The sequence below is a fragment of the Cherax quadricarinatus genome, chromosome 5, assembly GCF_038502225.1.
Source record: "Cherax quadricarinatus isolate ZL_2023a chromosome 5, ASM3850222v1, whole genome shotgun sequence".
In the NCBI taxonomy this organism is placed as follows: domain Eukaryota; kingdom Metazoa; phylum Arthropoda; class Malacostraca; order Decapoda; family Parastacidae; genus Cherax; species Cherax quadricarinatus.
In genome coordinates, this window is record NC_091296.1 from 586288 (window position 1) to 604222 (window position 17935).

General features: G+C 43.5%; 1 protein-coding gene across 6 annotated transcripts in view; it reads left to right on the top strand.

The window, feature by feature from the left end:
* Spn (protein phosphatase 1 regulatory subunit spinophilin) overlaps positions 1 to 17935 on the top strand; it is a 571930-nt gene that overhangs the window by 356047 nt on the left and 197948 nt on the right. The gene's annotated exons all lie outside the window — the stretch shown is intronic.

Here is a 17935-nt window from a genome sequence, read left to right on the forward strand (position 1 = left end):
TAGGACAAACGAAAATTTGTGTATGCAATAATTTCGCCAAAATGATTCTGAACCTAACGAAAAAAATATATTTCACTGTGTTTGTTTAGTATTAAATTATTGTAAACAAATCTAAAATATATATAGTTGGGTTAGGTTAAGATAAATTGTTCTTGCTATAATAAGGTTAGGTAAGTTTTCTAAGATTCATTTGGTGCAAAATTAAATTTTTTTACATTAACGTTAATGAAAAAAATATATCTTTAAACGTATAAGAGAAAATTTTAGAAAGGACTTAATTTTAAATGAGTTATTGCTAATTGACCAGTTTTACATATTCGGCACGACATATATATATATATATATATATATATATATATATATATATATATATATATATATATATATATATATATATATATATATATATATATATATATATGAATATTTCCTTTGGTTTATATAAATTAGATCCATTTATAATTAATAGAATTTGGGGAGAATTTAATAATACACTGGACAAATAATTTTTAAATTTTCTTGGGTAGAATAGTTTGTGGGTGAGTTGTGCAAAGGACCTATCCAAGTTGGGTCGGCGCGCGTCAGGTGTTTAACCGTTGTGGGATCTGATAGTGAGGTGCTGGCCTGACCCCTTATATAGCTTCCTTGGATGCTTTACTTTCATAGTTCCTTGATAATGTGAGTAGTCACGAAAGCGCTTGGAATTTCTTTTTTCTTTCTGAGTGGTTGTTTTGCATATATATATATATATATATATATATATATATATATATATATATATATATATATATATATATATATATATATATATACAAAAAAGCGATATCTATAAAGTATAGACATCTCCAGAGAATACTAGGTCTCTCCCTCTAGTGTTCAGTTTTTTTTTTTTTTTTTTTTTTTTTTTTTTTAAAAAGTCAGAATAAGATCAGGTCTAGTTATCCCTTGAATATTAATAGAGTTTTGGGATTACAACTTGGTGATAATAATCCAACGATATAAAAATTATGTTCATTTACAAAGTTGTCTAGATGGACTAAATCAAAGTAAATATGTTTGATATAATATAGGATATAAACTCCTACACTTCTCTTGTAGTGCGATGTTTAATTAATAGTAGTATATTGCAGACGGAACTTTTCATACCAGTACGACTCACAAGTACCGTCTGGTACGTTGCTATCAAGTATAAAAATACTAGTATGTGTGTGTGAATGAAAGCGTGTGTGCTCAAAGCTCAAAGTGCTCGTTATGTCTCAGTAAGACTCGACTCCACTTAGACTTAATAGGTGACTGAGACTTCTTGTTTATTCGCCGGTATTCTCCCGGTCCGGACCTTTTCCAAGTGGTGGCCCGGCCTTGGCTTCCTGTCCAGGGAGTGTCTGAGACCTAAGTCTGCCATGGGAGGAGGTACAAGTACCCCCTCATCTTCTGGGACCAACTGTCCCCAGGCCTAGCCACATTCTCCGCCCTCACGGGACTCGTAGCGACAAGCTAGGTCTCTCTGGCCTGCCATCCCCGCCCCAAGGAGGGCTAATGGGAATGGCAGTATCTTGAGCTGCAAGCTCTGGCTCAGGCACCTACCCTACCCTAGAAGGGCTGGGCATGGTGTCGATGACTGAGACTAGTCCACAATCTATCTTCTCGATCAACAGGACAATCAAAACATGTTGATTCAACAATATGACGAACTATTCGCCAACACCAATAATGTAACAAGTAGCAGCACAGCGTCAGGAACAAGGAGACAAAATAACGAACCTAACTGGGGACCATCAGCAGATCCTCCATGAACGTCATAAATATCCCTTAATACTGAATCTAAGTTCAGCATAACCAAATCCCCGACTACGGTGTGTAGATGCTACACAAAATGGGTCAGAAGCTGTAGCTTGGGGCTTGGGTTGACTTAGAGCGTCATTATGACACACAACCTCAGCAAAACGTTAGAAATCACTAAGTCTAAATTATGCTCTGTGAACAGTGTTACACAGAGTTACAAGAAGTATGTTTCGACTCACCAGTGAAACCATACTCTACCATAACAGAGTCTAACGAATAGCCAGAGACAAGAGAGATCCTTGGAGAGATGGAGAGAGAGGTGCTGGTCGAGTGATGCCCAGCTGTGGAGAGAGAGATTACTACAGGCCGCACATCAGGTATGATCAAGTGACTCGCCTGTGCTGCTCTAGCAACCGCACAAGGTACAGCCTGGCACAAACAGTCGGGCGGTAGTTAGCAAGGCAGTTTGTGACGGTGGACAGCCAATCACGAGCACAGTGAGAAGTGCAATGTGTTACATCCTACCTACATAGTGCTAGTCATGGCATTATGCCGCCCCTCCCCCACATGTACCAAAACACAAACACATACCATGAAAGATTTTAATAAATGTATTTGCACACTTCCTGAGATTTTAATACTTGGTGCTGAGTCCTTTATGCTTAATCACGACCCTCAGCCATGTAGGAAGACTCTCACACAAATTCTTGAGGGTTTGGAGAGGTATATTATTCCATGCCTCATGTAGAGCAGCCTCCAGCCGCAGGATGGAACTGATATCCTTGCCCAGTAAGCTTCGTTTCACTATTGACCAGAGGTTCTGAATAGGGTTTAGGTCTGGGGAATTGCCTGGCCAGTCATTAAAGAACTTCACTTCACAGTCGTTAAGCCACTGAACTACAGCCCTACACTTGTCAAACACCTAAGGTAAATTGTCACAAAAATAACTCGGGTAATTATACTGGTTCATATACTGGTTTTTCGGAAGCACAATGAGTTCAACACTCTGAGCACTGAAACACCCCCAAACCATGAGCAAGTCTGGGTGTTTGGTAGTCCCATAGGTGAAGCGTGGGTCTCGTGGGTCACTACCTCTGGGCCGGTACACATGTCCCCCACAGTTACAGGTGATGGTGAAGGTTGATTCATCATTCCAAAGTACTTCAGACCAGTGTTGATGATTCCAGTGAAGATACTTCTTTGCATAATCCAGTCTTTTTCTTCTGTGGCTTGGAGAGGATTGGTTTCTTAAGCTGACGGTGACTCCTGTAGCCCAGTTCTGACACACGTCTGTTAACAGTTCTTAGACACCTCTGAGAGAAGATGTGGGTTCTTTTCTTTCAATTCTTTAGCAGTTATCTTAGGTGTACTTTCTAACTGATCTTAAATGTACATTATCTACATTGTCTCTTTCAGGGGATGCAGTATATATATATATATATATATATATATATATATATATATATATATATATATATATATATATATATATATATATATGCATGCTTTTCTGACCTCGTGTATTGCATCCAGAGGGCTTGTAGCAGCGATTCTCCCTGAACATATTAGGGACAAGATTGGAGTCCAGGACCAAGAGTTCATTGGCGGAGCCATGTTCTGGGATAATCTAATGGGCTCTGAAACCAGACCTGCTCCCCCCAATAACTACAAACAATCGCACTGGGATGGTTAAATAGTGGAAAATATAGCCTCAACAATGCTTCAGAGTGTGTCAGGGAAGGATAGAGCCCGCCTCCTGGCAGTGAGAGCCCCTCATGCAGGGGATTTTCTGTTGGCTGTTCCCAACTCCAGCCTTGGCACACGCCTCGACCCACAGACCATCCGCATCGGTGTTGACCTTCGACTTGCCGCCCCTATTCTCGCCGAATACAGGTGTATTTGTGGCAGTGAAGCAGCAGACCGATTCGGGTACCACGGTCTTGTGTGCCATAACTCCGAGGGAAAGATTGCAAGACATGAGGTTAATAACATTATCAAGAGGAGCCTCACAACAGCCAGATGCCCAGCAGTAAGGGAGCCACCACAATTATGCAGATCTGATGGCAGCCAGAAGCGTCCAGATGGTATCACCCTTCAAGACTGGACAGATGGGAAGCAGGTAGTGTGGGACTATACATGTGCATCTACCTTGGCTGATACCTATCTCCAATACACCAGGGAGGAAGGAGGGGCAGCTGCCAGCTTCAGGAAGTCTCAAAAGTCTAGAAAATATGGAGAACTTGCCCATCATTATATGTTTGTTCCCATAGGCTCAGAGACCCTTGGCTCATGGGGAAAGAATGCATCTAAATTCCTTAAGGAGCTGGGAAAAAGACTCATCAGGGTAACTAGGGATCCCAGGGCAGCTAGTTTTCTGTTCCAGCGGCTGTTCAAAGGGGTAATGCCTGCTGTATTTTGGGCACATGCCCCAGCTCTGAGGAGCTGGATGAGATTTTCGCCTTATAATCGGTGATACACACGTAATAACATGTACCGTATATGCCACCTTTATATTAACAATGTATCTCTTAAATCTTCTGTACCATATTATGTAATAAAATATTCCTATTGGTAAAAAAAGAATGAAAAGATGGGGTGGTAGGGGAAGTGGAATATTCAAATGGCTTCAGGAAGAAATCCAAATATTCTTCCTTGAAGCCTTTTTATCCACTTCCCCGAGGCTATGGGTCCCACAATTTACACCAGAGGTGGACACCCCTCCCAAATATATATATATATATATATATATATATATATATATATATATATATATATATATATATATATATATATATATATATATGTATATATATATAAACGGGGTGATATCACAATATGCAAAATAACCACTATGAAAAAACAGAGAAGTTCCCAGCGCTTTCGTGATTTCTGACATAATGAGGGAACTGTCCTCGAGGTAATCAGTCCCTGAGCCTCAGGCTGAGGGACTGATTACCTCGTCTTTTGTATATACATCTATAGTCTTCCCGTTATACCGTTGAATTTGTATCGATAAGCCACTGGATAGCGAAACGTCTGCAAGGAAGATACCCAGATGTTGCACACGTGTTTAAGTCTTCATCGTGTTGGTATTGTGTACTATACTTGTATCGCCCTCATTGTTCTTGTTCTTGTTTAACCACTTTTTTGCTGTTGATTTTCTGCCTTGTTTTTGTGAGCAGGAAAACACTTACAACTGGTCGTAGGTATTGATATTGTTTATGTTATCGTTTACGTTATATTTTGCTTTAGTTTGTAGTTATTGGCTGGTTATTGCATGTTGAACCTTCGTGTGCTGCTTAGCGGTGGTGTTAATGCAGCTTGTAACACTGCGGTCAGGATAACAGTGCCTCTGCAATCATTAGTGTTTCCTGACGTGCATTTTTGTATATTGTGTGTGTGTGTGTGTGTGTGTGTGTGTGTGTGTGTGTGTGTGTGTGTGTGTGTGTGTGTGTGTGTGTGTGTGTGTGTGCGCACTCTATTCGTGGTTGCAGGGGTCGAGTTGCAGCTCCTGTGTAGTAGTTGCTAGTTGGCAAAGGCACTTGTTCATAGACACTTGGGCTGTTTCGTGTACTCACCTAGTTTTGGTTGCAGGGGTCGAGTCACAGCTCCTGGCCCCGCCTCTTTGCTCTGTGTCTGTGTGTACTCACAGACTTGTTTGTTGGGGTTGAGACTAAGCTCCTGGCCCTGCTTCCTAGACTGATCGGCATCACTGATTTCTGGCTTCTTGGTTCTTACCATATGTAGCCTTGAAGCTGTGTATTGGGTTTGCCTCCACTGCCTCGCCTCGCCTAAATCATTTCACTTTTCAACAAGCCTGAGACTAAAGACATATTTCCTGACATCCATATGGTTCAGCTGTGTCTTCAGCTTCCACTTACTTCCCCTTGATCCTGGTCCTCTTAATTCAAACAGTCTGTCCCTATCTATCACTTCCTCTTAAGATTCTGTACGTAGTGATCATATCCCCCCTTGTCCTCCCCTCCAAGGTCATCAGGTTTAGTTCTTTCAACCTCTCATATTGCATTCCTCTCAGTTCTGGTACTAGCCTGGTTGCGAACCTTTGCATCTCTTCCAGTTTCTTCATGTGCTTGACCAGGTGTGGGCTCCATGTTGGGGCTGCGTACTCAGTGATTGTCCTCGCTGGAGCGAAGGACACTTACAATATAATATACACGAATTTTTTTGAGGACCAGGTCCCAAATGTGCACACTGCCATAACAACATACTGGAGTGAGAATTTTGGGAGAAAATGTAAATTATACGCATGAAAAGCAGGGGTGTCGTGGGCACAATAAGGGAACACTGTATCAACATCCGCACACTCGCTGTCACTCTACCAGAAGATATCAGAAATACTGCTGGAACAAATGTGGAAGTCTTTCAGGGAAACTGTACATACCAGGCAATGATGGTTGGGTATATGGGCCAGTGGGCCGTAACCAACAAGAGCCAGGTTGACTAGGCAAGCATCAGACAAGCCTGGCCCAGGGCTGGACTGTGGGTGTGGGGAGACGCCCTAAGCCCTTGAAGGGTAGAGGTATATGTCTCTGAAGTTCATATAATAAACCTAGCTCCGTGCTCTTAAAACAGTGATAAACCTAGCTCCGTGCTCTTAAAACTGTGATAAACCTAGCTCCGTGCTCTTAAAACTGTGATAAACCTAGCTCCGTGCTCTTAAAACTGTGATAAACCTAGCTCCGTGCTCTTAAAACTGTGATAAACCTAGCTCCGTACTCTTAAAACTGTGATAAACCTAGCTCCGTGCTCTTAAAACTGTGATAAACCTAGCTCCGTGCTCTTAAAACTGTGATAAACCTAGCTCCGTGCTCTTAAAACTGTGCTTACAGAGCACCACCGCCGCGCCTTCGTCGAGGTCGTTCCAATTCCTGGCATTCTGAGACTGAAGAAACACTTCCTGACATCCCTGTGGGTCACCTGGAATTTAAACAGATGACAGATGAGCCACAAGTCACAGATGACCTGTTGCTCATGTGTCTTTAATTTCGAGGTGACCTGGGTCATTTGGTCTTAATGATCCAGATCATTAAGACCTGGGGATATGTGGTGAAATGCTAAACACACATGGGTGATAGTGCTTCAAGAATAGGAGGGTTGATTCAAGGAGACTGGGGGGGGAAAGGGTAGCTCCGGTTCCTTGGATCAAGAGCCCTTCGGCTTCCGCTGGACGGAGGGGCGTGCCACTCCTGTGCGAGTGTTCACCTTCAGCGTGTGACCTCCTGGCATTTTCTCCTCCCTGGGGAGGTTACTAGGGAGGGGGGTATGAAAGTGGGGAGTTTACTTTGGAGTGGGCTATGAAGGTGGGAAGGGGACTGGGGTAGGGGGTTATGAAGGTGAGGAGGTTATCGGGGAGGGAGTTATGGAGGTGGGGAGGTTACTGGGGAAGGGGTTATGACAGCGGGGAGGTTAGGGCAGGGAGTTTCAACTTTCCCTCCATCATTTACCACCTTCCATACAAAAAATTATCGCTATCATAAAGGGACAGAAAAACAAGGTCAGAAAAAAATAAATTATTCAGTCTACCTGGAGGGCATTCCGGGGATCAACGCCCCCACGGCCCGGTCCACGACCAGGCCTCCCGGTGGATCAGGGCCTGATCAACGAGGCTGTTACTGCTGGCCGCACGTAATCCAACGTACGAACCACAGCCACAGTTATTAGGTACATCAAATATTTACCCCTTGCTATGTAATTTTTTACCCCTGGTTGAGAATCACTGGGTTAGGGGGGTTACTTATTATCATCAGAGGTCTCAAAGCAAGGATGTTGATGCAGTGTTTTCTTATTGTACCCACGGTAACCCTGCTTTTCACTGGGTGTATTTTACACTTCCATATCTCTCACTCCAGTATGTTGTTATGGCAGTGTGCGGGTTTGGGACCATCAAGTCAGCCCACATAATTACCTGGAGTTAACCTGGAGAGAGTTCCGGGGGTCAACGCCCCCGCGGCCCGGTCTGTGACCAGGCCTCCTTAGGTCAGTGTCCCAGGATGCGACCCACACCAGTCGACTAACCACCCAGGTACCCATTTTACTGATGGGGAACATAGACAACAGGTGGAAAGAAACACGTCCAATGTTTCTACTCTGGCTGGGAATCGAACCCAGGCCCTCACCGTGTGAAGCGAGTGCGTTAACCACCAGGCCACCAGGTCCTTCACGTATTTGTCTAGTTCTATCAGATGATCTTTTGTTCTTGTTTCCACATGCAAACAGCTGGAACTTGTCACCATTGACTCGTATTTTCCACTTTCCACCTCACCTTTGATACCTTGACGAGTTTCGAGAGTCTTACTACTCCTGGAGCCAGGTCATACCTGGAGGGTATTCCGGGGATCAACGCCCCCGCAACCCGGTTCACGACCAGGCCTCCCGGTGGATCAGGACCTGATCAACTAGGTTGTTACTTCTGGCCGCCCGGCTGAACTGGAGAACTTGGCTTGTATCTTGTAATTTTATCGTGTTTTCTACCTTTTTTGTTAGTCTTAATAATTATGCTTCGAGTAGCAAGTTCAAAGCTGAAGAAACTACCAAACATCGGAAGGAGGACCGATACCAAACTCTGGCAAGTGGTTGTGTGTGTACTGTGAGGACAAGAAACAGTAGAGGTGCCAGGACAGTGCCTTGGGGTACTGAGCTTTTTACTTTGCTAATGCCGGATTTGCTCTGTTTACTACTGCTACTCCTCTCTCTCCGTTCTATCTGTAAGAAATATCAGTTTCTTTACTTCCCCTGTTATACCTATCACCCTTGTGTGTCATCGTTCCATGGTTGCATTTGTCAGACGCCTTTGGACAATCCTGTATACTAACATCCGCGTTGTTTTTCAACGCCTGCATAATTATTTCGTAATGGTTTAGCAGAGATAATAAACATGATCTTCCCGCTCTAAATCCGTGCTTGTCTGAGTTGTGCTCTTCCGTGAAGTTCGTAATTTGCCTTCTCTTTACCCTTAAGGCTAATGATGTGTGGTGTTAGGGTTGATGCTCTTATGTTTTTCCAGCGCTGTGTTTGTAGAGAAGTTTTAAGAGGCGCCAGAGTTTCCTTGTCTCCTAATATCATGTTTAGTTTTCCACTATAATCTACCTTGTCCATAATTACTATCGTATTTGCTTTGTCTTCTTCGTAAGGTAAAGTCCAGTTTCTTTCCTTAATTCATGATATAACTTAACAAATCTTTGAGGACACTTGTGATGTAGAAGTCTGAGCTGACAAAGCAAATGCGGTAATAATTATGGACAAAATAGATTACAGGGGAAAAATAACACATTATTTAGAAGACGGGGGAACTGACGTGCCCCTTAAAACCTGCGATGGTGTCTTGTGTATCTAGTGGAGTGACTGAAGATAGCACAGCTCTCTCCAGACCCCGCCCGTGTGTCTGTGTGTGTAGGGTGGGGGGGGGGATCTAGCTTTGACATTCCTTGTTAGGTTTAATGCCTATCGACAGCACGATGATTAACAAGTTTACATTTTCTCCAGTACTTCGCAAATTACAACTGTAAGTTTTTTCAAGCACCAAAACTTTACGGTCCAGTCCCTGGACCCTTTACGTATCTCTGTAATCTTTTGACTATCGCCTACAGGATGGGTATGGGGTGTATAATTAAGATATTAAACTAACGGTGCTACTTTGGTATGCGATCTACGTAACCAACGTGATCTACAAGAGTCAAATTCTACTTTGGTATGTGATTGGAACTTTTGAATCTATCCAACTTCTTTGAATTGCCTGAGTGTTTGTTCCAGTGTTTGGATCAGCATAATGTTGGATTAGGTTTGGTTAGGTTAGGTTAGGTTACGTTACGTTAGGCTAGGTTAGGCTAGGCTAGGCTAGGTTAGGCTAGGTTAGGCTAGGTTAGGCTAGGCTAGGCTATTACTTTTCTTGTTGTAGATCACATACCAAAGTAACACCGAATATTGTCATCTCTTAATTAGAGATTAAAGTAAGCTTAGTGTTTATACAGTTTGAGGTATACAACTGCTGGTGTATACACAGTAAAGAATCACCCTTGGTTATATTATGAAGTAACAAATATAGGTGAGTGTGAGAGGAGGGAGAGTGTGGGAAGATAAGAGAACCAGGGAGTCAGGTCCTGCTCCCCAGGGTCTAGTATAGAGGTCCTCTTGTTGTCTTCCTGCAACACCTCCCTACTACTCAACACACACATTGTGTGTGTGTGTTATATATATATATATATATATATATATATATATATATATATATATATATATATATATATATATATATATATATATATATATATATATATATATAGGTAGTAGGTTGGTAGACAGCAACCACCCAAGGAAGTACTACCGTCCTGCCAGATGACTGTGAAACAGAAACCTGTAACTGTTTTACATGATGGTAGGATTGCTGGTTTTCTTTTTCTGTCTCATAAACACGCTAAGATAACAGGGATATCTTGCTACTCCTACTTACACTTTGGTCACACTTCACAGACATGCACATGCATATATATATATACATACATCTAGGTTTTTCTCCTTTTTCTAAATAGCTCTTGTTCTTTTTTATTTCTTCTATTGTCCATGGGGAAGTGGAAAAGAATCTTTCCTCCGTAAGCCATGCGTGTCGTATGAGGCGACTAAAATGCCGGGAGCAATGGGCTAGTAACCCCTTCTCCTGTAGACATTTACTAAAAAAGAGAAGAAGAAAAACTTTATATATATATATATATATATATATATATATATATATATATATATATATATATATATATATATATATATATATATATATATTTATTTATTCAGGAAAGCCCTTGGAACTTAACCACGTTATCTGCATTGATGAATTAGAGTAGCGTGTGCTCAGAGTTGCATGTTGGGGCCGTGCTCACTGTGCTTCTTTTCCTGGTGTGTGTACTCGCCTAATTGTTGTTGCAAGGGTCGATTCGTAGCTCCTGGCCCCGCCCCTTCACTGGTCGCTACTGGGTCCACTGTGTGCGTGTGTGTTTGCAGATTTGAATTGTTCTCCGGTGAATATTTTTTTGCAATATCCTGGTTTTTCTTTGAAGGTTTGTTAGCTTTCTTTTGTGAAGCTGTTTTGTGTTGTTGGCAAGAGTGGGAGGAAAGCTTAAGCTTAATAATGAACGCTTCAAGCGTTGTTGAGCTTTAGAAAAGCTTCGTGACGCACTTGTTCTTACATAGTTGACCTTTGCGATGGATTTATTCTTAACGTTGTATATCTTTCAGAAGTTCAACTAAGCTGAGAATAAGTGCGTCGCAAAGCTCTGAAGCTTTCCGGCGCATTACCGTTCTTACTGACAGCTTACGACGCAATTTCTGCCGCCCTCTGAAACGTTCGCTAAAACAGAAGCGTGTTAAATGTTTTGCACTCTGGCAGGCTTGCTGACCGCCCCGTCTCCTAAAGATGGCCGGCCCATCTGTTGAGTCTCGTTCCTCTAATGTCATTTTTTTTTAACCCAGATCAGACCAGGTCTTGCTACTTGGAGGGTGTTCCGGGGGTCAACGCCCCCGCGGCCCAGTTTTTGACCAAGCCTCGCGGTGGATCAGGGCCTGATCAAGCAGGCTGTTACTGCTGGACGCACGTAGTCCAGCGTACGAACCACAGGCCGGCTGGTCGGCTACTGTCTTTAGGTATGTGTCCAGCATCCTCTTGAAGGCAGCCAGGGGTCTTGAAGGCAGCCAGGGGTTTTGAAGGCAGCCAGGGGTCTTGAAGGCAGCCAGGGGTCTTGAAGGCGGCCATGGGTCTTGAAGGCAGCCAGGGGTCTTGAAGGCAGCCAGGGATCTTGAAGGCAGCCAGGGGTCTTGAAGGCAGCCAGGGGCCTTGAAGGCGGCCAGGGGTCTTGAAGGCGGCCAGGGGTCTTGAAGGCAGCCAGGGGTTTTGAAGGCAGCCAGGGGTCTTGAAGGCAGCCAGGGGTCTTGAAGGCGGCCAGGGGTCTTGAAGGCGGCCATGGGTCTTGAAGGCAGCCAGGGGTCTTGAAGGCAGCCAGGGATCTTGAAGGCAGCCAGGGGTCTTGAAGGCAGCCAGGGGCCTTGAAGGCGGCCAGGGGTCTTGAAGGCGGCCAGGGGTCTTGAAGGCAGCCAGGGGTCTTGAAGGCGGCCAGGGGTCTATTGGTAATCCCCCTTATGCCTAATGGAAGGCCGTTGAACAGTCTTGGGTCCCGGGAAAGATAATCACAGAACTAACACATTCCTGTGATTCTTTCTCCTGATGCCAGAGTTGTTGAATGTTTCTGCGGGCCATTGAGGTGATGACGCAGGAAACAGGCAGGCAGGCTGGAAGGAAGGCAGGCAGGCAGGCTGGAAGAAAGGAAGGAAGGCTGGCTGGAAGGAAGGCAGGCAGGCTGGAAGGAAGGCAGACAGGCTGGAAGGAAGGCAGGCAGGCTGGAAGGCAGGCAGGCAGGCTGGAAGGCAGGCAGGCAGGCAGGCAGGCAGGCAGGCTGGAAGGCAGGCAGACAGGCAGGCAGGCAGGCTAGAAGGCAGGCAGGCAGGCAGGCTGGAAGGCAGGCAGGCAGGCAGGCTGGAAGGCAGGCAGGCAGGCTGGAAGGAAGGCAGGCAGGCAGGCAGGCTGGAAGGAAGGCAGGCAGGCAGGCAGGCTGGAAGGAAGGCAGGCAGACTGGAAGGCTGGCAGACTTCGTAAACAAGCTTCTCTCCAAGATTATACAAAGTTTTGGTGCAATGAGATGTTAACGTTGTAGTATTATATTTGGGGCAGGTAGATACATGTTTAGTGTGGTGGTGGTGGTGCCTTGTTGTGTGTGATAGTGTGTTGTGTTGGCCGAGGCAGGAGACACCCAGGGAAATTGAGGAAGGAAAGATTGAAGATGTGGGAGGATGAAGAGTGAGGAGGGGAAGGAGGGGGTAAGAGAAACAGGATGAAATGAAGATGACAGAGAGGGAGGGAGGGAGGTAGGTAGGTTTGTTTGTGTGTTTGTTAGAATGTTTTCACCAGCGGGAGGATCATTAAGACTACAACAAGCTTGTACAAGACCACCTACGAGGCTCATTAAAGAGCCGTGTATGTACTCTACTACCTACCATACTTATATATATACTATGAAATAGTTGTTAAAACCTTATTGTAGATATATGTATTACACACACACACACACACACACACACACACACACACACACACACACCTGTGTATATGCACTGTATTACACACCTCCCAGAACATATATGCTCTACTATTTTACCCTGAGCTTATATACAGTCCAACCTAGGCCACCACAGCCTGGTTGATCAGGAATTAACTTTCAGGAACTTATTCCCTGGAAGACAGCCAAGGGTTTGTGGGTAATTCTTCTTATGTATGAGAGAAATGTGTTCTAGTGTACTTATGGCACCCATGCTTGTCAAGGGGGTATTTGTCACCGTCAGTCTACTCGTGTCATCTAGGGTGTGTACCACCGTCAGTCTACTCATGTCACCTAGGGTGTGTACCACCGTCAGTCTACTCATGTCACCTAGGGTGTGTACCACCGTCAGTCTACTCATGTCACCTAGGGTGTGTACCACCGTCAGTCTACTCATGTCACCTAGGGTGTGTGCCACCGTCAGTCTACTCATGTCACCTAGGGTGTGTACCACCGTCAGTCTACTCATGTCACCTAGGGTGTGTACCACCGTCAGTCTACTCATGTCACCTAGGGTGTGTGCCACCGTCAGTCTACTCATGTCACCTAGGGTGTGTACCACCGTCAGTCTACTCATGTCACCTAGGGTGTGTGCCACCGTCAGTCTACTCATGTCACCTAGGGTGTGTGCCACCGTCAGTCGACTCATGGCACCCATGCTTGCCACCTGGGGTGTGTGCCACCGTAAGACAGCCTCGTGTTTTAGTAAGGAGTTGTTTTCGCGTGCAGATTTGGGACAAATCCCTATATAATTTTCCTGGTGTAAATTATAACGTATCTTTCTCGCCTACGTTCCAAGAATTACAGTTCGATGAGCTACTAGGGTGTAAAGCAATTTAGGGATTTAAATCAATAAGTGCAGTGTAGGTTCTCCGTACGCTCTAGAGATCTGCAATTTCACCTGCCTTAAAAGTGCCATATTCCAACTTATATCAAGGCTGTCTGGAGGGTTGTTCGGGGGGGTCATCGCCCCCGCGACCTGGTCCATGATCAGGCCTCCCGGTAAATCAGGGCCTAATTAGTCAGACTGTTACTGCCGGCCCCACACAATCCAACGTACGAGCCACAGCCCGGCTGGTCAGGTACTGACGTTAGTTATCTGTCCAGTTCCCTCCTGAAGACAAGGAGCTTTAAAGAGGACCATAATAGTCCTGGCATCTCTCTTAACAGTTCTAATTATCCAAACTAGCATTTTTCTCGCAGCTGTAACAACAACGCTGTTGTGATTATTGAGATCTTCTGGCGTCATCACGTCTGCGGCCTTTGATGTATGTTTGACTGTAGGTAGGTAGACTAGAGATAGGTGGTAGCTGTGTGGGCCAGCGTGCCAGCAACAACAACAGTCTGCTTAAACAGAAAATCTACTGGAAAAGCCTGGTCCTCGACTCTAGTAACAGATATTCCATGTCACAGGTGTATTGCAGGTCATATTTATATTCCAGGTCACAGGTTGCTTCATACACACACACGGTCTCTCTCTCTCTCTCTCTCTCTCTCTCTCTCTCTCTCTCTCTCAATAATTACGTACTTCCGTTTACTCTCTGTATTCCTGTAAATTACCTTTTCTATCTTCATTTTAAGCGGCCTTTTTTTTTTAGCTTGTTAATATTTTCCTCATTATTATTCTTATATTTTTATTCTATCATTTTCATTATTATTATTATTATTATTATTATTATTATTATTATTATTGCTGCTGAGAGGTGCAAAAGGCAGGACATTTCCTGGTCAAAGGTCAAGATAGTATAGTTAAGAGTCTTGTGGGATGAGGCGGGAAGTGTGGATAGTGGAGGAGGAGGCTGGTGAGAGGAAAGTTAATATTGGAAGGTATAGTACCAGGGTTTAACCCAGTAGCTAATGGACATTTGCTGAAATATCTTGGGACTGAGTACAAGGTGTCGGGAGGAAGGTGGAAAAAGAAGGCAAGGAAGGAGGAAATGGAGGGAGGGAAGGGAGTGAAAGAAGGGAGGGAAGGAAGGGAGTGAAGGCAGGGAGGGAGGGGGTAACAGACAATCCTGTAGTAAGCTGGTTTTTCACACAATATAAATAGTGTCTTTCATCTCCCCACATACACAGCAAACTTCCGCTCACTATTTTTTTGGTTGCTCTCTCTCTCTCTCTCTCTCTCTCTCTCTCTCTCTCTCTCTCTCTCTCTCTCTCTCTCTTATCTCGTTTTTGCTCATTTTCATCTTTGTTTTCTCTGTCTTAGTGGGTGTATCCGTCCCTCTCCGTCTCTTCATTTCTTTTCACGCCCTTTTCCCCCTCAAAGTTTTACCTGTTCCTCCTAGGTTATATTTTTCACCTCCCACACACTGCTGCTAATCTGTTTTTTACCCTTGTCTGAACAGTGGCTCTCCTCTTTGTACGGCAGTAAATGTATGCTTCCTGTATGGTAAAGTTAGTGTACTGTATGTTGACTGTTCAGTGGGTAGTGTAGTCTTCGTGTACAATAAACGTAGTGTACTGTTGACAGAGGGACGAAGTCGAGGCTGCACGCTGCAGCTCGTCCTAATAATGTTATCACACTTTCAGATAGGGTTTGTGGCCCATTTCTAACTTGGGTTGGGTTAGTTAAGATTAGGTTTACCTGAAATTGGTCTAGGTTAGGTTGAGTTAGGTTACAGCGGAAGTGGATGCTAATATATGGTGGGAATCTCGTACAACAGGGCATCCAACCTACATTGTTTACCGTGTGGATGTAGCATCATGTATACTGGTGGAGTATGATCGTGGAGTACATCTGAAAACCCACTTAAAACTCTCGTAGACTAAGATTTCTTTAGCTTCGCTACATGAAACACGTAGGAACTACAAGGGACACAGTTGTTTCATTTATTAAATGATGCTAAAGTGGGTAGAATTAGCCTAGAATAAAAATAATATCTTTATTTTTACTAGTGCATGATACAACTTATATAGACCATAGCTGACATCAATGACATACTAGTATATAGAAAGTCCTTTGTTATGCAAATTAGGTTAATTTTGTCCCAGGATGCGACTCACACCATCCCACTAACACCCAGGTATCTCCTTGACTGCTGGGTGAACCCCCCACAACTGAAACTAGCTGATCTGTGGTTACAGGTGACCTCCGTATAGGTGAATCTGAGTTTCTGTTTCTAATTCTTACTTTAAAGTGGGTTAAACAGTGGTTCGTGTACTGGTCTAACAAGCTGACTCCACACTTTTGTAATTTCAATAATTCGTTTGCAATCATTGTGTATATATATATATATATATATATATATATATATATATATATATATATATATATATATATATATAATATAGGGAGGTACCACCTCTAGAACTGTCATAGGGACCCTCATCCTCAGAGAAAAGAATAAACTTGCTTCAGGGAAAACTCAAGGTTTTCCCTGAAGCTGTTTGAGAATTTTCTCCTACCACCCCCTATATTTCAAGTATGTTTTATTTAAAGACAAAAATACATAGGCCAAACATTCACAAAAATACAACAGAAAATAAAACAACAAAGGTAACTCAGAGCTACATCTCGAATACTTCGTCCAGCTCCCTGGCGGTGGACCGCGTGCCCAGAATGCTGCAGGCATTTCCTCTCTGGATTGCAACACTGAGTCTCTGAAAGAGAAAGCTGGTCGCCCTGTGGTCCTTGGTTTCTATGATGAGCTTTTCACCCAGCTCTTTGAGGAACTTTAGAGTACACTTGCCCCATGCTCCAAGGGTCTCCGACCCTATTGGAATGAAGTTATAGCAAGGGGGAAGGTCTTCATATTTTCAGATCTTCTGGGTCTCCCTGTGGCTGGCAGCTCCACCCCCTTCCACTACGGAGTATGGCAAGTAGGTGTCTGCCAATGTGGCAGCACAGGTGTAGTCCCAGGCAATCTGCTTTCCATCCTTCCAGGGTAGCATAGTGGCTCCATCAGGACGCTTTTGACTTCCATCAGACCTCTGTACTTGGGGTTCCCAAGTAATGTCGTGCCGAATAAGTAAAACTTGCGAGTTTGATTTAAATAGCAACACTCTTCTTGCTGAATAAGGCAAACGAAAATTTGTGTATGCAATAATTTCACAAAAGTCATTCAGAACCTATCGAGAAAAAACATTTCATTGTGTTTATCATTAAATTATTGTAAACTTATTTAAAATATGTTTAGTTGGATTAGGCTAAATTAAATTGTGCTTGTTATAATAAGGTTAGGTAAGTTTTCTAAGGTGCTTTTGGTACAAAATTATTAATTTTTACATTAACATAAATGAAAAAAAACATATCTTTAAACGTACAAGAGAAAATTTTTAGAAAGGTCTTGATTTAAATAAGTTTTTGCTAATTGACCAGTTTTACCTATTCGGCAAGACAGACAGACAGACAGACACACACACACACACACACACACACACACACACACACACACACACACACACACACACACACACACACACACTATATATATATATATATATATATATATATATATATATATATATATATATATATATATATATATATATATATATATATATATATATATAAAAACACTGCAACTAGCCGAAGATTCGAACCCGTGTCGTTTTGGCCCGCCCCATGGTGAGCGAAAATCACATGTGACGCTCTAACTCACAGGACCACACGAACCTACAACAATCACTTACCCAACAGAGCTAGGTGTGCCGTGTGGGGTTCGAATGGTAGAATTGGGTTAAAAATGCACACTTAAGAGAGCTAGTGACTTGTAATTATGAGTACCAAAGGAGGAGTGCCAAGCCTGACCTGTCATCTCTTGATACTCTTCTCTGAACTGCCATATAGTAACTGATACTACTGAGAGCTCGGCGATGCTAATGTATGGTGTCCTGACATACAGCTAATACAAACTAGAAGCGACAGGTGTATGGCTCAGAGCTGATTCTATACAGTGTCAAAGTACACAACAGTTGAACATTATAACTGCATAAAAATATTGGGATGGAAGCTAATGTAATGGAACTTATTATAATGCATTACAAGGTATGGTATA